This window comes from Mirounga angustirostris, unplaced genomic scaffold (genome assembly GCF_029215605.1).
Source record: "Mirounga angustirostris isolate CCGP_5_RB_7025 unplaced genomic scaffold, mMirAng1.0.hap1 SCAF_8, whole genome shotgun sequence".
Lineage (NCBI taxonomy): Eukaryota > Metazoa > Chordata > Mammalia > Carnivora > Phocidae > Mirounga > Mirounga angustirostris.
In genome coordinates, this window is record NW_026991716.1 from 47,847,267 (window position 1) to 47,870,643 (window position 23,377).

The 23,377-nt window shown below is 46.4% G+C and overlaps 2 long non-coding RNA genes across 4 annotated transcripts in view; one reads left to right on the plus strand and one right to left on the minus strand.

Moving 5' to 3' along the window:
* Positions 1-1,722: 1,722 nt before the first annotated feature.
* On the plus strand, positions 1,723-7,077 carry LOC135365565 (uncharacterized). The gene is made up of 3 exons (XR_010413647.1): positions 1,723-3,662; positions 3,792-3,838; positions 6,502-7,077. It is a non-coding gene; the product is annotated as an uncharacterized LOC135365565 (long non-coding RNA).
* A 2,484-nt stretch (positions 7,078-9,561) lies between these two features.
* LOC123837806 (uncharacterized) overlaps positions 9,562-23,377 on the minus strand; it is a 64,926-nt gene continuing 51,110 nt past the window's right edge. For 2 of the 3 annotated variants that reach the window (XR_010413648.1, XR_010413650.1), the window contains 2 exons: positions 19,913-19,971; positions 10,269-14,993 (listed from right to left, as the gene is read on the minus strand). This is a non-coding gene — a long non-coding RNA (uncharacterized LOC123837806). Of the gene's footprint in view, positions 9,964-10,243; positions 14,994-19,912; positions 19,972-23,377 lie in introns of those variants that run through there. The other variant, XR_010413649.1, reaches the window with a different exon arrangement.

The following is a 23,377-nucleotide window of genomic DNA, read 5'->3' on the forward strand; positions in this document are numbered from 1 at the left end:
TGCTAAATATAAGAGTGAGTGGAATTAAGATCCCAGGTACTAGAAACTACCATAAAAATCATATTTTCACTCCCTTCCTTTTAGAGATCAAGAAAGTTCGAAGACCCAGAAAGTTGCCGAGGTTAATAAGGATTTGGTGAATTGGGGCAAGGACAAGGGCCTCTCCCCTCCTGGCCCAGTGCCCCCAGCACTGTTTCTGCAGCCCATGCCCGCTCTCCTTTAGCAGACAGGCAATAACTTACAAAAACCGAGTCACTTGTCCAGGGTCAGCTAGTGACTCAGTGGCAGAGCAAGACGTGGGAACCAGGACTCCTGACCGTGTGGGGCTCTAACCACTGCCCCCATTTCCTCTTTCCAGCTCTCATTCAACTAGAGACAGATTAATTCCAGACGACCAAAGAATGTGCCACCTGACATATGGAAAGAGGGGAGCATTTTTTTTAAAAGAGTCACAACTCAAATTGACATTAGAAAAGAGTAAATTTCAGTCAGAATTCCCACAAGCAGAAAAACAGTGGAATACAACATTTGGGAAGCATGGGAATGATTCCAGACCTTGATTTCCACTGATTTCTCCAACTTGGGGGGCTATTGTTCAATGGAAACTATATTGGGATCTTAAGCTGCCCACAAAAATGCTCATCCTTAGTTTTTTCATGTTTAAGGAGAAAGCAATAATTATTAGAGTGACATTTGTGATGCAGGGGGCCATCACATTGAGGATAAGCTCAATAGCAAGAACTCCATGGAAAGGTGTGCATGAACCACTGCCTTCCCTGAGCCACTCTCTCCTACACTTTCCTAGACTAGACTTTCTAGACTAGACTAGACTTTCTAGACTCCTAGAAAGGTAGGCACTATCTTGATTAATAATCAATCTAGGCACCTCCCTGTGAACCTTTGCTACCAATTCTTGAAATTCATCCCATCTCTGTTTCTCAGATCACAGCCCAGGATTCAGAACCCATTCACTTGTGAATTGTCAGGCATGGACACTACATACAACTGTTGGGGTCTGTCTTGGCACAGCTCCCTACCACAATAATTGTTTAGGTGATCCCTGATCCCCACTGAGCTAATAATTGACCTCCTACCGCATGCTTGGAAGGATGATGATTGAGTGGACGGATGGACGGATCGATGAGTGGATGGATGGAGGAATGGAAAGGTGGATGGTTGGATGTAGGTAGCATTTTGTTCCCTACATGAGTGGATGGATAGATAGATTTACAGGGAGGTAGATGGATAGATGGGTGAATGGAATGGAAGAGTGGATGAGTAGATGGAATGGAAGAGTGAATGGGTGGGTGGATTAATGGATCAATATACAGGAATCCATACCATTCCATTTTTATATTGGTGCCCAAGGTAATTCAGTAGTAAAGGGGCCCCAAAGGGATTCTACTTCCACATAGGAAATATGTTCAAGACCAAAGCTATATTTGGATTGTGTAGAACTTAGCCTTCGGGTAGATTTTAAGGCCCTAAGAGGCAGGAATTATAGCTTTCCATCTACGTGCCTTAATAACCAGATCATTCCCTGCTACATAGTAGGTACTGCATGAATATTTGTTGCCAAGAATGAATGAATGAATGATTTGAAAAACACAAACACATCCTGATTCTTTGTTCTTATATTCCAACATTAAAATGTCATTCCTTTGTGAATCAATTATGTATCCAGAAAGTATCCAGTTAGGATGCAGCATATTCCTGGATATTAAATACATTCAGCTCTTTCCATTTGTTGTCTCCTTGGCAGGAATTAGCTAGTCACACTGCTGTCTCTCCTGATTCCTTGCTGATGAGGTTGGGCACGGGGCAGGTCCAGAGGTTTCTCTGACTGGGCTGAAGGATTCTTGCTGACCAGTGCGAATGGGCCCTTTACAGTAGGAAATACCAGCGCTGTGAGGAACAACCCAAAGAAGCTCCTCTCTCATCTGACCCCTGGCAGCTAGCCCCTGGCCTTCTCAGCATCCCCACCTCTTGGTAGGATGGGAATTCCTTACTTCATCCCCTGGGTTTCTGCAAGGTGGGCAGGGCACGCCAAGTGAGGAAAGAAATGAGAGAGGAGGAAGAGCGAAAGCAAGAAAGGAAGCATAAGAAGAAAGGAAACACGGGACAGTAAAGAGAGGAGAGGGGAGAATGGGCAGGGGCAGGAGAGAGCAGAATGGTCTTTGCAGCACAGTGCCTCCGGTGATACCATCATCATTGTCTTGCCTGAGCAGATGTGCAAGGATTCCATCTACTCATTATACAGCATGGAAATGGAACACGTTTGTTTCTATCAGCCTCATCGGAAATCTTGGCAGATGCTGTCCGAAAGTGCGTACTGCTTCGGAGATGTGATCTTTCAACAGCGCATACTGTACTTTTTTGATTGGGGTTGGAAAAGACAGGAAGAGGGAGCTGATTGTGTTTTTGTTTTGTTGTTTAATTTTGAAATTACTCTCTCCAAGGAGGCTTTTCCTTAGACCACACGGAGCTCCTCTGACTAGCCAGGATGGCACAACCAGGGGTCTGGGGCTGGCCAGCAGGCTTAGGGCCACCCTAAAGCCCTGTGCCAAGGGCCCATTCCTTTGAAATAGCCCCCTCTGTACAGGGTTCAGAGCTCCCCCTTCATGGCTCTCACCTCCCCTTAGTCCAGCATTATTCTGAGCTTCCACTCTCCTCCACTGCACTTCAGCCTCGACCTCCGTGTCCCTGTCTCGCCTGAAGACATCTGAAGTGGGTGGTTCAAGCAAAGAGCATTTTGTTCCACGCTGAACGAGGCTCAGGGAGACCGGTAGTGCCAGAGACAGGAGTGGGCACCATTCGTCACTAAACTAAAGCCTCGCAGTGTGCAAGTTCCCCACGACAAACACCACCTTTCCCTGGGAAGACAGCCAAGACCTGGAGCCCTGCGTAGGAAATCCCCAGTGAGAGGCCCTTCCTGAGCGCCACAGAAAATGGTTCTTTTCATCGACTGAGTCCCCTTCCTTTCTAGCGTACAGGCCCACATCACATCCCCCTTCCTGGCCTTCTACACTCCGCTCACATGCCAAGTGCCCCGCCCTGGCGCCTCATGGCTCCTGTGTCCCTTCCCTTTCCCCTCCACGCTCACTGGGCTCCCCCAGCCCTCACAAAGCCTCCTCCTTCCCCCAGTAGGGCTGCCGACTCTCCCTCCATCCAGCAAGCACCCTGTGCCCCCACGTGAAACTGTTCCGTGCCATGTCCTCACATCTCCAGAGGCTCCTCTCGGGTTGAACAGAAATGGTTTGTTGACTTTACCAGATTAGCAAGGGGAGCAAATTCCACAGATGCCTCTGTCCCTCAGTCTCAAAGTTCAGACCTCCAGCTTGATAGCAGGAGGAGGTGATGCGGGCAGCCTGAGAGTGCATGAAAGAATGACAGCTAACAGTCCCTCTTCATGGGGTAGTTGCTAGCCGGCAGGCAAAGGTCGACACCTCTCACGGCTTCTTAATGTAATCCTCACGACAATCCTCTCTCTATTCCTAGCCCTGCTTTACAGAGGAGGAACGAGATGGCACGTGAGGCTAGGGAGAGGCAGACCCGGAGTGTGCCTGGAGGATGGCACTCCTGCGCCCCTGGGATTACCTCTCCCAACATGCACTGCCAGGAGCAGGAGACTTGGATTCCAGCCTCCTCCTGCCACTGCTCAGGTGGGTCACTTCGGGCCTGCCACCTTCATTTTCCAAATGTCCTTCTCCTGATCGGAAAAATTATGGGAAGGAGGTGATTTCCTGGGGCACTTCCATACAGTGACACTGATTCTTTTCCTCATTATAAAGGCACTCAGAGAGATCCCCAAGCTTCCAGGACTCAAGACCAGCCCCAGGTAAAGGGATGAAGTAGCTGTTCTTTGAATGTGTCCCCATCTGGAACAGGGTGAACATACAGTCCAGCGTGAGGCAGCCATTCAGTCCAACTCTCCTGGGCAAGAGGGCGTGATCCCTCACGCTTTGACAGGAGATGGAGTCATAAACACTGTTGTAGATAGCAGGGGCCATATGATCCCAGATGTCCTGCACCCCTGCCAGGGTCCTCTCGGTGACTGTCCTTTACCTGCACTCTAGCACACTCTCACCTTCCCATCTTGACCTCTAGCCTTCCCTAGAGACTCATGCGTACCTCCCCTGCCAATTTTGACTGAGCAGACAGCATGTTACGAGTTCATCCTTACCATTGGCGGAAGATTTGCAGTGCCATATTCCGTCAATTGGAAGATGCACCCTTTTAATCTCATTTTAACATCTTATTCATTTAACATTGATCCTAAAACCGATGGCACATCATCGTTTACTTGGCAGCACTTTTTCTTTCACGGTGGCTCACAAAATCGTGGTGTATCTTACAACTGAAGGCCTCTTCGTTTTGATGAATTGTGGTAAGTAGCATTTTCCAGGTCCGAGCTCTAGAAGCTCAGCCAGAGGGTGACCTGGGTGCCGGTTCTCTGAGGCTTTTCCCTCCCAATCAGGACTGGGTCCAATATAACGGAGGTGATCTCCCAAGGACTTACAGGGCCCTCTAGTTGTAGGCATGGGTGATCTATAAAATGTTTAATGACCAGACCAATCTGACAGAAGACAGCTGAAAACATCTGGCACGTCTGTCCAGGCGCTTACCCACTCCCCACCCTGGAAATAGTAGTCCTTGCTGTTGGCTCCAAGCCTGCCGCCATCTTCCCTCCTGCCTAATTTTATGGACACTTGCCAGCACTCTCGGGGAACTTGGCCTATCACCCAACCCCAGGGGACAATCCCTAAGTGGATGAAGTCAGGCCTGGTTATCCCAGTCTCCTTTGCTTTTATTGTTTTTAGGAGTGGGCATGTGTATTAATTTACTATTACTGCTATAACAAATGACTAGAACTTGAGCTTAAAACCACATAAAGGTATTATCTTGTGTTTGTGTAGGTCAGAAGTCGGGTACAAGTCTCACTGGGCTAAAAATCAAGGTGTCTGCATGGCTGAGTTCCTTCCTGGAGGCTCTAGGGGAGAACTGGTTTCTTTGTTCTTTCTCAGGGATTGGCAGAATTTAGTTTCCTACTCTATGATTGAGGTCCCTGGCTGTCAGTTAGGGACCTCTATTAGGGTCGAGACACCCCTTTCCAGTTCTTATTCCACATTGAGACCAGTGACAAATTCTCCTCACACTGCCATCTCTGTCCCCCAGCTGGGCTTGTGGGATTAGACTGGGCACCCCAGATAATCCAGGAGAGCCTCCCCATCTCAAGTCCCTGTGGCCATGTAAGGTCTTAATCACATCTGCAAAGTCCCTGTGACCATGTAAGGTCACATATTCACAGGCTCCAGGGGACAAGAGAGCGAGCATCTTTGGAGGCCATGGTTCTGTCGGCCAAAGTATGTGACCCACTCTGGCTGAAGAGCTATAAATGGGTATCTGCTGGGCATTGGGGGATATTGCTCCTTGATAAATAGACGGACTTTGAGGAGTCCTGCCCTGCTCCTACCTACTTTGAGATGCTATGAGCTGTGGCACCTAGCTTACCAGCATTAGGCATCAACACCAAGAATAAAAGCTAACACACTGAGAAAAGCAGTGAGAATATCAGAGTGAAAAGAAAAAGCTTACCTTTTGATGACAACATGGAGCTGCTGAAACAGCCTAGATCTCCTGCCTTCTCCTGTTGACACCTCTTTAAGGGCTGGGCAAGGCTCCCATATTTCTGGTTATGGCTGGGGATTAGTCTTGGAAGAATAGATCTCCCATAGTCCATAACGCTGCCTGCCAGGTTGTACCTCCTGGCTGAGATGATGGGCTGAATTATGCCTGAACTTGAGGCGCCCTCTAAACTTGATGGCTTGGATCGCTGGCTGCCCTCGTGGCGGGTCTGTCTTCCAGCCCTGTACCATCCAGGCTTAGCTTTTCCCTCCCTGTTAATCTGCATGTCCAGGGTCACACCATACCTACATTCTGCCCATCTTGGTGTTTCTGGTATATCTTAATAGCCAGATACACGAGGCTGCTGGCCAGTCCCTGACAAGCCCTTTCACTTTTATGCTTCTGTGTCATTCTTCCTGCTGTTCCGTCAATCAGAAATGCCCTTTCTATATCCTTATATCTTTACCATTATATCCTTGCAACAATCTTGGGAGGAGGTGCTGTTACTCCCATCTGGCAAATGATTCAAAACACCAGGTAACTTATTTAAGGGGACCTGGCCAGTAAATGGCAGAACTGGGGTGTCTCTGTAGGTCTCACCGATGTGAAAGCCCATGTCCGTTTAGCATTTTAGAGGAGACACTGCCCAACTGAAGTCTTGAAGGATTTGTCTCCCTCACTACATTCTAAGCATCTTGAGCACAGAGGGTGAGTCATTCTTTAGTGGCCCCCAGCATCAGTGGTGTGCTAGTCAAGGTTAACAACTGGCTCTGGGAGAGGGTTGGCGTGGGGGGGGGAAGAGGGGGGAAGCCCTGATTTGTACTATTTCCCACGGGGTAAATTAATTTTTTTAAAGATCTTATTTATTTATTTTAGAGATAGAGCAACAGAGATATCAAGAGAGAGAGTGAGAAGCAGGCTCCCAGCCAAGCAGCCGCAGGGAGCCTGACAACGGGGCTGACCCCAGGACTCTGAGATCACGACCTGAGCCGAAGGCAGACGCTCAACCGACTGAGCCACCCAGGCGCCCCTCCCATGGGATAAATTCTCCCATCACCTGATTTCAAGCTCCCAATGTGACATTACTGAACAAGGAGTTAGGAGAGATGTGTAGAAACACACCATCATATGATATTTCCACCATACAGATACAGTAGATGTGAATAACCTCAAAAGGACAAAAAATAGTAAAAAGTAGTAAAATAAGTAGGGACTTTTGATTAGTTATTACCTTTGTTTTAAATCTAATTTATTCTATTTTAATTTTATGTAACTTAACCTTTAATAATTATTGTGTTTCATGATCAGCTTGCAAATTTCCTGAAAGCTTAATAAATCGGTTTGCAACTGGTTTGAGCTGGTTCTGGCACACCACTGCTAGGGTCAAGTACAAGGATTTGCTTTTTTTTTTTTTTTTTAAGATTCATTTATTCATTTAAGAGAGAGAGAATGCGGGGGCGCCTGGGTGGTTCAGTTGTTAAGCGTCTGCCTTCGGCTCAGGTCGTGATCCCAGGGTCCTGGGATCGAGCCCCACATCGGACTCCCTGCTCCGCGGGGGGCCTGCTTCTCCCTCTCCCACTCCCCCTGCTTGTGTTCCCTCTCTCGCTGTGTCTCTCTCTGTCAAATAAATAAAATCTTTAAAAAAAAAGAGAGAGAGAATGCGGAGGGGGACAGAGGGAGAGGGAGAGAGAGAGGGAGAGAATCTTCAGCAGACTCCCTGCTGAGCACGGAGCCTGACACGGGGCTCAGTCTCATGACCTGAGACCATGACCTGAGACCATGACCTGAGCGGAAATCGAAAGTCAGACATGCAACAGACTGAGCCACCCAGGTGCCCCAGATTTGCCTTTAATAGGCACTGGAGGGCGCCTGGGTGGCTCAGTCGGTTGAGCGACTGCCTTTGGCTCAGGTCATGATCCTGGAGTGCCAGAATTGAGTTCCATCGGGCTCCCTGCTCAGCAGGGAGTCTGCTTCTCCCTCTGACCCTCCCAACCCTCCCCCCTCTCATGTGCTCTCTCTCTCAGTCTCTCTCTCTCAAATAAATAAATAAAATCTTTAAAAAAAAAATAGGCACTGGAATGGTGGTGAGGATGCTAATAAAAAGAACAAGAATATGATCTCACTGATACGAGGAATTCTTAATCTCAGGAAACAAACTGAGGGTTGCTGGAGTGGTAGGGGGTGGGAGGGATGGGGTGGCTGGGTGATAGACATTGGGGAGGGTATGTGCTATGGTGAGCACTGTGAATTGTGTAAGACTGATGAATCACAGACCTGTACCTCTGAAACAAATAATACATTATATATTAAAAAAAAAAAGAAGATAACAGGAAGGGAAAAATGAAGGGGAGAAATCGGAGGGGGAGACGAACCATGAGAGACTATGGACTCTGAGAAACAAACTGAGGGTTCTAGAGGGGAGGAGGGTGGGGGGATGGGTTAGCCTGGTGATGGGTATTAAGGAAGGCACGTATTGAATGGAGCACTGGGTGTTATATGCAAACAATGAATCATGGAACACTACATCAAAAACTAATGATGTAATGTATGGTGATTAACATAACATAATAAAACAAAAACAAAAAAAATGCACATAAAAAAAAGAACATGAGTATCCATTAATGAGTTTTGAAGAGAGTCTGATAACTCAGTCTTCAATATCCTTTCCTGTGTTTGAGAATTTCTTAGTTCCATTGCTCAGACTTTACCGAAAGCCCAGCAAATAAAAACTAGCTGACAGGAGGGACCAAAGAATAGCCAAGGCTCCCACTAAGGGCTGTGAATCCTGAACTCTGCCCAGTGTCCGGGTGGGCCCCTATGACTGCTTCCAGTTCCAAAGGGTCCATGTGGACCGGGCTTGAGGAAGCCTCTGGAGCTCTGTCTTCTCTCTTCACCTCCCCCTGACCACGCCCACAACCAGAGACCTGGGGGGGCGCACGGGGCGGGGGGAGGGGAGCACCAAATCAAATTAGCACTCAGTTACATTCAAGAAAGGACAGCCTCCCAGGAAGTAGGGAGCCTAGAAAGAAAAACTACATTGCGGCCTCCCAAGAAGTCCTGCCTCTCACTGTCTTAAACTTTTGTCATGGGTGCTGTGCTGATGTCACGGGAAACTGGAGGGAGCGGGACAGCTGGTGAATCAGCACTCAGCACTCTCCTCCTCCTGGCGCAGGGATTGCTCCATATATGGACTCGGGCTCAACAAGGCAGTCCCACTGATTTGCATTGGAGATCCCTTAAAACTGCATTTTGGGATTAGGTCATTGTTAGCAGGAAAAGGGAGACCCCAGAAAGGTTGGTCAGCATAAAGAAATTGGGCCAATTGTGGTCTGGCAAGGGAAAGCTGAGACGAGGGGGCAGCCCCATCCAGTCACACAGCTCTGGGGAAATGAAGGCCAGAGCCTGAGAAAGCAGTGGGAGTGACTCCAAGCAGTGGTTGCAAGGGGAGGGATTGGGCAGAGGACCAGCCCATTCCTGCAGACCGCACTCTGCCCCTGGCTGGCCGGGGGCTGCTGGAGCTTTACCCTGAGGCTGATTCCCACAAGGGGAAGAGCTCCAAAATTTCAGATATGAGAGACAGTTCCCCTGCCTGCGAGTGAAGGTGGCTATGAGGCTGCTGAACGTCCAGGAGCCCCACTGGTCCGGTGAGGGACAGACCAGGCTCTGAGTTATCCTGAAGTCGAGATGGGTTCACCCAGGTAGAACACAGCTTGTTAACCTCCAGCCCCCATTCCATCCATCCAGACCAGGGCAGCCCAGTGTGACGCAGCCAGGCTGTGGGAACGCAGGGAAACAGGAGAGGAAAAGGAGGTTGGGTAGTGGTCTGGGAAAGTGGCTTTTAATAGATGGCCAATAAATTGGATCCAACTGGTAAAGATTAACTAACTTTTGTCGTTGTTTCCGCAATGTGTTTGCTTTAACTTTTTTTTTTTTAAGGACCAGCTTAAATTATTTCATGATGCTTCTCTCTCCGTATACCCCCCTGATTTTGTTCAAAAGACCAGAACCGTGGAATCATTGTGAGAAGGAACTACTCCATATGCAAAACACAGACAAATCTCACGAACGTAATGTGGAGTGAAAGAAGGCAGACACAAAAGAGTACTGTGAAATCCCATTTATATCAAGCTCGGAAACAGGCAACACCAATCTGCGATGGTAGGAATCGGGATAGTGGTTCCTTTGTTGCCATTAGCAACTGGGAGGGGCAAGAAGGCTTCAGGGGTGACGGCGACGTACTAATTCTTTGTCTGGGTGCCGCTTACATGGCTGTAGACACACTGAGCTGTCTGCTGATGGACGCATTTCTGTATGCATGTTCTATTTCAATCAAGTTTCCTTAAAAAAGAACCAGAATGTAATCTTTGAAAGAAGTGGTGACAGGTAGAATAAATTCCTGTGTGCCAACCGAAAGGAAGCCTCTGAGGGTTGGTTGACAGAATGGAACCCCCACCCCCAGGGCAAAGAGTCAGAAGACTTGATTTCCAATTGCACTCTGTTATTCGCTGCTGGAAGGCTCTAGGAAACTTAGCTCCCCTGCTCTTCACTTTCTCTGCTGCAGAACAAAATGGGTTGGAATGGATTGCATGGTCTCAGAGAGAAGATTCCTCTTTCTTACCTGTTCCAGTGGAGATGGAATAGGATTTCATGTTCATTTTGCCTCTCACGTGATCTTCTTATAGAGGAATGATCTTCAAGCTTGGTGAGCTCACAGATCGATTTTTACACTGTCAAAACGTGCACACACACGTGCGCGCACACACCCACACGTGCACACCTAGGGGTATGTGGCCCCCCTCAGTACCCTTTTGTCCATCACCAGCCTCAACTTTCCCATGCATCTCCTTCTTCATCTTCATCTCCATGTTCCTTGATCTGTACTCCTTTCCTAGGACCACCATACAATGTACCACCAATGGGATGGCTTAGAACAACAGAAAATTTGTGTCTCACAATGATGGAGGTAGAAGTCCAAAATCAAGGTGTTGGCAGAGCTGTGCTACCTGCGAAGGCACTGAAGGAACTTTTCCGTGTCTCTCTCCGAGCTTCTGATAGCCTCCAGCGTTCCTTGGCTTGGAGATGATCACTCTAATCCTCTGTGTTCATGTGGCGTTCTCCTGTGACTTCCCCAACACGATCTTCCCTCTGTGCTTGTCTGTGTCCATGTGACACCAGTCCTATTGGGTTAGGGCCCACCTGAGTGACCTCATTTTAACTCAATGACCCTATTTCCAAATAAGGTCACTTTCTGAGGTACTAGGGGCTAGGACTTCAACATATATTTTGGGCGGGGTGGGGACTCATAACAGCCGGTGATTAAAAGGCTTCAGGAAAACCTCAAGTAGCCCCCCCAACTCCATGTCCTGCCAGGAAAGGTTAAGGATCCCAGGTGAAGACCAAATACCAAGAAACTTGGATAAATAGTGAGACCATTCTATGTTTGTACAGAGCCTCCCACTCCCAAAGCACTTGCATAATTATTAAACCATTTGATTTTTCTTATTTCTAATCTTTTTTTTTAAGATTTTACTTATTTATTTGTCAGAGAGAGAGAGCACAAGCAGGGGGAGCAGCAGGTAAAGGGAGGAGCAGACTCCCCGCTGAGCAGGGAGCCCGACACAGGGCTCGATCCCAGGATCCTGGGATCATGACCTGAGCCAAAGGCAGACACTTTACCGACTGAGCCACCCAGGCGCCCCATAAACCATGTGATTTCTCACACTAAGAAAGGCAGAGATGCAGGCTTTGGGCCCAGACTGCTTGGGTTGGAACCTCAGCTCCATCTGTTTTAGCTGCTTAACCCTGGGCTCACAGCCTCTATACTTCAGTTTTCTATCTGTCAAAAGGGATGTGGTAAGAATCAAGTGAATTAGCATAAGCACTTACAACACTGCCTGGTACGCAGTTAGCATCGATAAATGTTATCAACAAGAACAAAGAGCCAGATAGTGTCACCTGCATCTTACAGATGAAGAACCTGGGGCACACAGGGCTAATTCAAAGCAGATCAGAACTGAAACTCTCGGGCCTTCTGGGATACAGCACTGACTCGTTAGGTTATCTGGCATGACGGACTGTCCATTTTTAGGTAACAATAACAATGACAGCTACCTTTTACTGAGCACTTACTAAGCGCCAGGCACTGTGCTAAGCACTTTATATTCAGCATCTCATTTGATCCTCATAATGACCTATGAGGCAGGTATTGTCCCCATTTTAGAAAGGTGCAAGTTGAGGCCTAAAATTTCAGGAAGCCAAGTTGGGTCACCTAGCTAGTGATGAAGAGCCAGGATTTGGATGCCAGTCTCTGCAATACCAGGGCCTGAGTTTTTGATCACTTGTGCTCCATACCTCCGGAAAGAAAACCAGCGTGCTTGCTGGCTTTATACGCAAGCAGGGGTTGCCAGGATGAACAGGGTGATGTGGGTAAGTTCCCCAAGGGTCAAGAAGAAGCCTCTCTTAACCATCCTTCCCCCTACCCCCTGCTGCTTCAGGGACTGCACCCCAATAAGTGTCCCAGATCCTCCCAAGGAAGAGTTTTCAGATCAGACCCCAGGAAGCCGGGCCTCGGAGTGGAGAGGCACCAGAGGAGAGCTGGACGGCCAAGCCAGAGGGATTGTCAGATGCTGCCAAAAAGACAGAGGAGCCCCCAGGGCCAGAACCAGAGGGAGCCGTGGTGTCCAGCCCCAAAGGCTTTACGACTCTCTCAAATCTGTGAAGAGAGAGGGGAACAACTTGACCGAGAACCCCAGGTGCTTCCAGGCCGGGAAGGGGGAGTACCGCTCCTCCCAGATGGTTCAGATGGCTGCCCGAGGACACCTGCCTGGTTTAGGGAGGCCTAATGAAGGCAGCCCTTCAGAGGGCTCTGCCCGGGCGGGTCCCTCATCCATCCCGAGGCCCACACATGGCTTGGCTGGCAGCCCAGACAGACACGACTGTTTTGGCATCTGTCATCTCTTTTTCTCCCTCTATGGGCGGCACCACTGTACTCAGAGTCCTTGATCCCAGCTGGCCTGATAGCGTCCTCAGGATCCAAGCGCTCGGCCTGTGCCTCCTGGGGCCCCCTGGTGGACTAGCAAAGGTTCAATGTATCATTTGAGTCCTCAAATAAGGCAGGTGTGGTTGAGAAGAAGGGGGAGGAGGACGAGGAGGAGGGGAAAAAAAATCATTGTGCGTTTTTCCCCCAGCCGAATTTAAAGGGCTCTGTTGTGAATTTCTCTCTTGTCCCTGACTGAGGTGAATGATTTGCTATGACTGCAGGAGACACAAAAACAACAGCTGTGACCCCGGAATGGACTTTGGTGGGCGAGGGGGCGGGGGGGTAGGCAAAGCAGAGGGCTGGCCTCTTCCCTTGACCTTCCATTTAGAGCATCCCCCAACTCTCAGGGCCTTTAGAAAGTAACACATTTAGAGTTTTCCCAAAAGAACGTGAGCTGTGGCCTGAGGAAAAGGTGTTTACTCCCACGGAGGTGGGATTTTTATTGCTGGTTTCAACATCAAGGAGGTGTGAACGTTATGGACAAATCCTGACAATCAATACCACCTGAGGAAGGCCAGAAAGGGGGCCCACAGGCCAGGGCTTCTCAGACTTGAGGTGCACGGCTCGGAAGCCCCTGGGGATCTCAGGAAAATGCAGATTCTCAAGCAGGAGGACTGGCGTGGGGCACCGAGAGTCTGTGTTCCCAGCATGACCCTGCTGCTTGCCCTGAGACCACTCCGGACTAAGAAATAACTCCACTCCTTCTCTTGGCAGTCCCCTGCATACACACCTCCCCTCACCAAAAACAAAATAAAACAGAACAGGGAAACTGCATTGCCTGGAAGTATCTTACATAATCCCAGGTAAATGGGAAGGGACTGCCATACCGTATTTAGAATTTTAATATGCTCCCTCTCTGGCCAAGAATGGGCTTATTCTGGATCAGGTCACAGGGTTGGGCAAAGGATGAAGAAAATTCCATGGAAGCTTGGGCACTCTTATAGAACAAGCAGAAACAACGGTATCACAACCAGTTTTTGTTCTGAAATATATTCTAAGTGTGGCTTTGACTGATATGCATAAAAATACTAGAAAACATAATTAAAGGCAAATTTTAGCTGTTCTTTGTGTTTTTCTGTATTGCCCAAATTTTCTACAAACCAACCAAATTGCTTTTTTTTTTTGAAGGCTAAACTTGAAACATCCTGTGCCGTCAAAGTTTCTAGGCCTTTTCCCCAGTGCTAGGAACCAGAATGGAATCTGATATTGTACATACAGGTGCATTCTGCAGATAACTAAACCTTTGCGGTGGGGGAGGACAAGAATCTTCTAGTGCTTAGGAGACCAAGCAGGCAGGGCAAGGCATCAGTGAACCCTGATTTAGCATGGGAAGGAGCAGAGAGAAGGCTTATGAGGAAAACCCAGTCTCTGCCTCCTGAGGTCATGCTGACCGCTTGCTGGCCCAAGGGCTGATTTATTTTAGTTTCCGTGGCTTTGAGCAAGGCCAATTTGCACAAATGATGGTCTGGCATCTTGATCCGTGTTTACAAATCAATGCACAGACTACCTAAATCAATGAACTGTGATCTTGTGCATTTTGTAGATGAGAAAAAAACCAAGTTGGGCGGGGGAAGGTTGCAGAGGGTGGAAGTAATCACGGAAATGGAAACTTCATAACTCTGTTTCCCATCGCATGGCATTTCCTTTCAATCAGGGATTCCCAATCTTCAGAACTGCTAGGGCAGCATGACTCTGGATAAACACAGTCCTCCCTTATCAGCACCAGGCTTTGTATACAGTGGGTGCTCGGTTTTTGAATACACTAATGTTTCTCTCATAATGGTCTGAGCAAAGAGCACAGAGCAATTTTAGGAAATGGCTATCTTTTCCCACTGGTAGCAATAAGCTTTGCAAAGAGGTTTGCACAGGTAATCACCCAAAAGCTATCTGTTAAATGGAATAAAAGATTATGGAAGCAACAAGATTTAAGAGGACTGAAATAACAGAACAGATTTCTAAGAAACGGGAAAGGGGACGACTCTAAATGTAGCAATATTCTTTTCTATTTAAACATGTAAGATGGCTTTATGGTTTCAAGCATGTGATATCTAATGTTTGAGGAGATAAAATTCCAGGAGGGCCCATTCCTTGATCTCTCTACCCACTGTTCAGGAGTGAAGACTGGCCTTCTGTTGGCATCTTGGCTGATCTTTCAGCTGCTTTGTGCCAGTCCCACTCAGTTTTGAATATTCTTTATCCTTCATGCTTGGGCTGCAAAGGTAAATATAAGCAACATTTTGCTTTTTGTCTCCAGTCTTTACTCCTCTAGGTCCTTTATTCCCTTGACCATGACCTTTCCCATCAGATGTTCAGTATTTCCATGGTTTCTCTAGAAAAAAGGGAAAACTCCTTTATAGAGAGGTACAAACAACTGGTAACAATTTAGAGTAGCACAGATAGGTCTATCCCAGGCCAAACCAAGAACAGACAAAATTTGTTCCTTAAGGATCTCCTTGACTATTTTTGATCCTCTGTTTTCAGTGTCAAGATGTCCCTGGTTTCAACAGCATCTTTCTGAGACTCTCTATCAACTCAGGAAAGGCTCCCTATCTGCAACTTTGCCCTGACTCCTATATTTCTCCCCTCCTCACCATCCAACCAACACGTACCCAACCTGTCCCAGCGTTCCCTGTCTTCATCATAAATTGACCAAATGTACCAACAGGTCCCCTTAATAGTAAGAATAGGGGACAAGTGCATTGGTGAAATGGTAGACCAACCCTGCCTTTTGGCCCAGGGGCCCAATAAAGGTCGATGACAGATGAGTTAAGCTGTGGCCTAGGTGGTCTTGTCTTGATTCCAAAGCACCTTCCGCCAGCCCTATGGGCATTGGTGACTCACCCGAAGTCTTGGAGGACCAAATTGCTCCCTAAGTAAAGCAGATAAGATGAAAACACAAAGTGGTATTTGCTGGGGTAGATCGTTGCCCTTTCAGTGTGTTTGCATTGTCTACTTCTGATCCAAGGTCTCTGGCTGAGCAAATTGCTACGTGACCAATTAAATTTCCACTGCAGTGGGTTCGGCACATGCCCAAAGCTTCTGTCGTAACAAAGTGCACTCCCTGACTGCCTTGCTAATGGGAAGTGGGCTTTGCAGCATACATACCATATGGGAAGAACCAGAAGACCAGATGTGGGGCTCGGCACCCCTTTTCCTGGGCAAGAACCAACCCTGAATCCACAAGTTTGTTCTATCTTACCACTACTCTACACTGACCTCCAGAATTTTTTATGAAAAGCAGCTGGGAAGACTGTTGGACACCCTGATTTCTGCGGTGTGCTAACACCGGCCACTAATGCACATAGAGCTTCATTCATTTGCTGTTGAGGGAACAGGAGCTGGAGTTCTCAGACCCAGGTCACAAAAATATGACCTTGAGAAGGGAACTCTCTGTCAGCAGGAGACAAGTCTGCCATCTTTGTCATACCAGGCTGCAGTGGTGAGTCGGTTGGAACTGCGAGGCCCCCAGTGGAGACCGTAGGTTTGGGGCTTGGTCAGGAGGGCCACACAACCCCTAGAACTTTCTGGGGGATCTTCCTAAAAAACAGTCACCAAGATCTGACTCATCCGTAGTTCACTGAAGGCTACTGACCGGAATGGGTCGCTCACTCTAACTGAGGATGTCAGACCGGGGCAACTGGGGAAATCTGTTCCTGGGATGTGTGTCTGTTTGGGGTGGGGGTGTACCATTGCCTTTCTGATCCAAGAGTAAATGTGATGAACTAAAAAAGACTCTTGGGAGGGTAAAGTACAGGCAAACATAAATGTGACCAGTTTACCTCTTAAATATTTATCAGCCTACACTTACTTATCTTGCGAGGCCATAGAACACAGTGGTGAAACCCACAGTCTTTGGCACCAAACAGATCTGGGGTTTGAACTCCAGCTGTACTCATTGTGTGGTCTTGCGCAAGTTACTTAACTTTTCTAGGTCTCACTTCCCTTATCAGTAGCATGAGAGATGATCATAATAAAACAGTACCTTCCAAATAGAGTTACCATGAAGATTGAATGAGCTAATGCAATCAAAGTGGTAGAACAGAGCATTCTTTACTAAGTGCTCAATATGTGTCAGCTCTAATCTGGGGAACAGGAAAGCTCATCATTTTTTGGTAAAAGTCAGGTTGATTAAGGTGTAATTTATGTGCAATAAAATCTACCACCTTTGGTGTACATTTCTACAAGTTTTAACAAACATATGCAATCAAGTAACCACTACCACAATCGAGATACATCACCCCAAAAAGTTCCTTTGCGCCCCTTTTTCATCAACCCCTCTCCCCAGCCCTAACCCTAGGCAATACTGACCTGTTTGCTGTCCCTATAGTTTTGCCTTTTCCTGTATGATATAAATAGAATCATACAATGAGTGGCAGAAAGCTCATCATTTTTAAAGGCTGACACATATGCGGCATCTAATGAATTTCTAAGTATATTTAAAGAATCAAGTTACAATTATCATTCCAAATCAGATGATATATTTCCTGTTGACTTACAGAAGAGGTATAATATTTCAAAATGCCTCCTGAATTAGTTCCTTTATGGGTAAGTGGATCTTTCTCATATGCTATCTAATCAGTCAAACTTGAGGCTGGAGTTGGCAAGGAGGAGGATATGCCATAAGGAGATCTCATGCATTCCGAAAAGTGAAATAAAAGTTCTTCTTACCTGAATGAATAGTGGGAGGAGGCTCTAGAGTCACTTGAGGCAGGAAGTCAATTAGATGGTTATCCATCTCTCTATTTTAGGGGAAGTCTGGAGAGTGGCAGGGAGTAATGCCAAGGGCAGGGGCATTTTATTTGTTTTGTTTTGTTTAATTTATGGCTTGGACTCTGGGATGAGCTTGCCTTGAAGCCTGTCCTGCGGCAAGCATAGGAGATAGCCACTCCTAAGTAAACTTGGTGGCACAGTGACTGTCTCCGTTCCCATATGGTATGGCGGGGCTCCTGAAGTTCCTTCACGGAGTGAGAGGGAAGAAAGTGGCTGAGTTGAGAATGGCCCACTGTGACAAGGGGAAATGACCCTACAGCAGAGAGCATGGGCTAATCACCTAGACCAGGAGCTAGATAGAAGACAGCTTCGAGGGGTTTAACACTAACAAGAGCCTGGAGAACCAAGGTAGCCAGGAATCACCCCCAAACCCTGGCCAAGAGGCCAGTGGGTGAAGCACACCTACAGTCAACTTAGCTCTATGCAAAGGTCAGGAGGGAAGGCAGCGGGCAATGGTGGGGATCGGAGCATCCAGGGACACTTCTTGGATTCCAAACCTCTCTATTCTAGTCCCATGATAATTCAGTTCAGACACCCCTCCCCACGATCCCATCTTGTGGAAGAACAGGAGAGGGCAAGGACACTGGTAAGACTAAGCCTTTTCCTTCAAGCACTGTTTGAATTGCTGCAGCAGACGAAGGTGACTCAGTGGGTGAGGGCTTGTGAGAAACTCACAGGCTGTTTTCCCAGCCCACTCGAGCATAAGGTGTGTGCCCCTCCAGCCCCAGTATGCTCCCATTACAATTTCACAGCTACTTTATCTTAACTTCTGATCCATTACCTCTTGGTGGTGGCCCCTAGTACCGCAGCTTCAAGACTCTTGGTCTTGGAATATTAGTCAGCCATAAAACAGAATGAAATCTTGCCACTTACATCCACAGGGATGGATTTAGACAATATAATGCTAAGTGAGATCAGTCAGAGAAAGACAAATACCATATGATTTCACTCACACGTGGAATTTAAGAAATGAAACAAGCAAACAAAGGAAAAAAGAGATAAATCAACAAACAGATTCTTAACTATAGAGAACAAGCTGATGGTTGCCAGAGGGGAGATGGGTGGGAGATGGGTGAAGTAGGTGAAGGGGATTAAGCGTCCACTTACCATGATGAGCACTAAATAACATATAGAATTGTTGAGTCACTATATTGTACACTTGAAACTAATATAACGCTGTATGTTAATTATACTGGAATTTCAAAAGTTTAAAAAATAGAATCTTGCTCCTGCAACTTGTACACAAGCCAGACATTTTAAGGACTAGTGCAATGCATCCCTCTGTAAATAATGATTTTATTTTTTAAAGCTTTATTTATTTTTGAGAGAGCGAGAGCGCAGGGGGAGGAGCAGGGGGAGAGGATAAGAGAGAATCTCAAGCAGACTCCCCACTGAGCACAGAGGCTGATGTGGAGCTCGATCTCACAACCTGGAGATCATGACCTGAGCCAAAATCAAGAGTCGGAGACTTCGCCAACTGAGCCACCCAGGGGCCCCAATGATGATTTTTTAAAAAGTTTGTAACTCAAATAAGCACTCCGTAACTCATCTTTAAGTTCAAGATTTTACCATTCAGATTTCTTCAAATTTCTCCCTTTCTTTTTGGATACACACAAAGGTATATCGTGCCATTAGATGCATTTATGCATTTCCAGAATGCAAACGTGAGCTTTTTATAATGAGCAATTGTAATGGGATTTGGCTTCTAGGAGAAGATTAAGAAAATGATTATAAATAATAGGAAGAACAAATGTCCTCTATCTGAGAGCAAATAAACTATAAATGTTAGGGCAGGTTACAATGCTTCAGTGATAAAGTAATTAGTAGTTCCTATTGAAACAAGCTTAACCCAAGGGAAATTTCATAACCAATTATATTTCCCATGCATAACTGGGCAGGAAAAATATGAGATTTAGGAAGGTAGAAAAGGAACTTCTTTGTAGGCCTAGATTTAGGAAGGTAAAAAAGGAACTTCTTTGTAGGCCTCCGTTAAAAGTAGACGTTGGACCATGAATGCACTCCAAAGTATATCATTATTTTTTGCACTTTTATCACTCTGAAGTGAGGAAACCAATCTAGGAAAAAGGTGAGCATCAGCATTCGGAAATGCAATGGAAAATTATAAATTATGAGAGCTATTGATAAAGCTGGTATTTATAGCTCTATCAAGGATTTTATATTATTTACATCTGCACTGTAGACACAATCAAAGCCCACTAACCTATCCCAATTTATTAATGCTGTTTTCATTTTCAATGTCAAATACAAATGAGACAAAGATGCTCGGAGAGCGTTACTTGGATCAAGATTTGAAATACAGCCACTTAAAATAAAGGCCTCCCAAGCCAGACTGTAGGTTTTGATATAAATTGCATCCAAACTGGTATCACTGAGGATGTATCTTTGCTATTCATCTACAAACACAAATTCTCGTGAATGATATCAGATAGTGCCTGGGCATACAAAATATCCACTCACCTGGTGAGTTTCTGATTCCGAACACTTTGGAAGAGTGTTCCCCAAAACCCCTCCAGATTCTGTGGTTGAGAGAAACATAATCAAACAGGAAGCATAGACAATTGCCTCTGTCTTAGCACATTGGTCCACTTCCTCCCCACCCCAGTCTTAACTTCCCTTTCCTTTAGTGAGGTCTTCAGTTTCATCTGTTCACTTACTGATTTATTCACTTATTTGTCTTATTAGTTATCTATTACTGTGTAAGAAATTACCCCCAAGACTTAGTAGCTTAACACTACACACATTTATTAACTCTTAGTTTCTGAGGGCCAGGAGTCGAGGCATGCTTAGCTGGTTCCTCAGCTTTAGTGTCTCTCACAAGGCTGTAATCAAGGTGTTGGCCAGGGTAGAGATCTCATCCGAAGGCTGACTGGAGGAAGCATCCACTCCCAAGCTCATGTGGTTGTTAGTAGGATTTGATTCCTTGAGCTTTTCCAACACATGAGCTTGTTTCATCAAAGCATATAAAGTGAGAAGGTGATCAGGAAGACAGAAGTTACCATCTTTTGTGACCTAATCATGGAAATCACATACCCTCAACAGTGCTGAATTCTATGGGTTTGAAGCAAGCTACTCCAGGTAAAGAGATGACACAGGCTGTGACTACTAGCAGGTAGGGATAACTGGGGCAATTTTAGAGGTTGCCAATCACATTTTTTAAGAATTTGTTGAGCACCTCCTAGGTGCTCGGTGCTGTGCTAGGTGCAGGGAATACAGTGGTGAACTTCCTTCTCTCAGAACTTACAACCCATCTGGAAGGAGAGGAGCAGTCCTTGAATAGATTATTGCAATTGTGATAAGCCCACTAAATTAGAAATACAGGGAATAAAGGATCCACCCTGGTCTAGGTTGAGGGAGGTAGGATGTCAAAAGGGACATTTCAATGGAAACTCAAAGAAGGACTGGCCCAGAAAAGAAGAGGAGGAAAGTTTTCCGGGCAGAGGGAATAGCCTGTGCAAAGATCCTGAGGCAAGAAAGATCACGTTGTATTTGAGGGTAGAGCAGCTGGAATATAGAGTGAGACAGCGGGAGAGCAAGAGAGGGAAGTAGGGCCTTGTCTGCTATATTAAGGAAGTTGGTCCATAGCCAATGACCAAAGGGAGGCCCTCGAGGAGTGATTCAGAAGCTCTCTCTGACCACCTTTCTCCTTCTACAGGTCCTCTCTCTACTGGCCTACAGTCAGTCTTGTGGCTATGACCCTGCTCCACGACACTACTGAGTGGCCTGACTCCCCTCTATCCTGTAACAATATCCCGCTGATACTGTATCATATAGTCCCAAAGGCTCTTCCTTTTTCCACCTCCAGGATTTTTCTGGCAGTTTTCAAACTGTTTTCAAACAAACAAACTCCTATTATTTAAAACAGCCAAAAGCAGAACCACTTGGATCAAAGATCGTTACAGGAGGAAAAGGACGCTTGGAAGTGCTCTCCCCCACAATCCCACGGGGACCCCCAAAACACCTGTCTGGAGCTCCAGGACTCCAGTTTGAGAAACATGCCCCTGGGCCACAACTTTATCAACTGTTATTCCCAAGGACTCATTCTGTCTATAAACTTTTATTGAATCCTTACGACATATTAGACATGTAATAGGCACTGAGAATAGAAAGTGATTAAGATGTCTCTTCCCTCCATGAATTTACTGTCTAAAGAGGGATTCATGTGGTTGAATGACTCATTGCATTACCATGTGATACGCAATTATGGAGGGTGGGGTAGGGAACCCTGGTGGCTCAAAGGGGACACAGTCAGGGAAGACTTCAAGAGGAGATGAAGCTTGAGGGAAAAGGAGTTTGCAGGTGAACAAGAGGCCAAGTGGTACCTGTCTCTGAGGATTTGCTCTTAATCTGAAATCACTTCCTTCACTCTGCCCATGTCAGACACCTCACCATCTAGATGGGGGTCCTTTCTCAGTATGCTAACAACTGCCCTAGGTTTTAAGTAGAAAGGCCTTGGTTGATCTCCCAGGTTCTATAATAACCATAGTGTTAGAAAGCTTGCATTGGATTTTTAATTTCTCAGGGTTTCTGGATTAGAATAGAAGATGAGCACCTTTATGCAGTTCTATACCTCAAATTGTCTTCTCCCCCTTATAGAAGGAGGGACTGAGCAGAGAACACTCTTTGTACCCCATCTCAAAGTGTTTCCTCCCTACCAAGGTTCTGCCCAGAAAAGGCAGCCTTTGACCTCTGGTCTGATTTCAGAGTCTGAGGCTAGGGTCACCCATCAGGTCTAGCATGTTCTGTTGGTCTCTGGGATCCTCCCTGATGTGCCTCAACAATCCCAAATTCTAGGGTGAGATGGCTTCCATTTCCTGGTTAATTAATTAGCCAGGGATTTAACTAATCCTTCATAACTGACAACTGAAAGCTCATACCAGTCCTAAAACAGTAAGTTCAGTAAATTTAAAGTCTCAGCACAGTAAAGGATGCAATACTAGGCTGAGGCTATGCAATAGCAGAAGAACTGGCCACACCTAGAAAAAGGCTTCAAGCCTGGATGTTGGGTTATGCAAGCCAGGCACTCTGTTGTTTAATGGTTTTATCTCTCCTTGACTCATCTGGCATGTTTTAGCTTAGCCTCAGGCCGGGTTTGAATAAGAACAGCAAAAGAATCCAGCTCAACCTTCCTCCATAAGATATTCCTTCCAACAAAAAGTAAGCTCTATCTCTGTCCTAAAAACTCAGGTCACCTCTTGATTTTTGGACATACTGTTGAGTGTGGGCATAGTATCTTGGGATCCCTACACCTCTTATAATGCTATCTTAAAATTTTGTGCTGTTTTTCTTCTCAAGGGATGTGCTTTGTCTGCCTGAGTAGATTGTAAATTCCTTTTAGGCTCAGGGAACGCTTTACTCTCGTTGGTATTTATGGTTCTTTCCCACCTCCAGTAGACTTAGCACAGTATCGTACAAGTAGGCACTCTATCAATATTTGTGTGTGAATGAATAACCATGGCCTACCCCATGTATGATGCAGCCAGTCTCATTGACATGAGGGTGCCCTAGCTGGGGCATTTGTGAGGGAATGGAGTTCCGGAGGCTGTCTGGGTGGGCAGCATATGGCTCATAGCTGGCAGGCGGCATCCACAGACCCTTGGCCAAGTATGTGTGAAAGTCAACATCTTTATGCCTTGGGGAAAACGTCACTGGTTAAACCTGCGTGGAGGGTGATTACCATTTACTTAACTCCAGCTTGGACGACATATCACCAGGTTTCACTTGCATCCTTCCCTTTAGCTGTAATTTAACCATTTTTGCCACATTTCCCTTCTTTACCCAAGAGTGCATTCCCTGAAAACAACCGCCCAGAGGATTCTACTAAGAGCAGCATGGTTTTTATCTCCTTTCAACTATTGCTTTATACGTACATTACGGGCAATTCGAATTTCATCTCCTTCAACCTTGATGAAAAGTTGAAGAGGA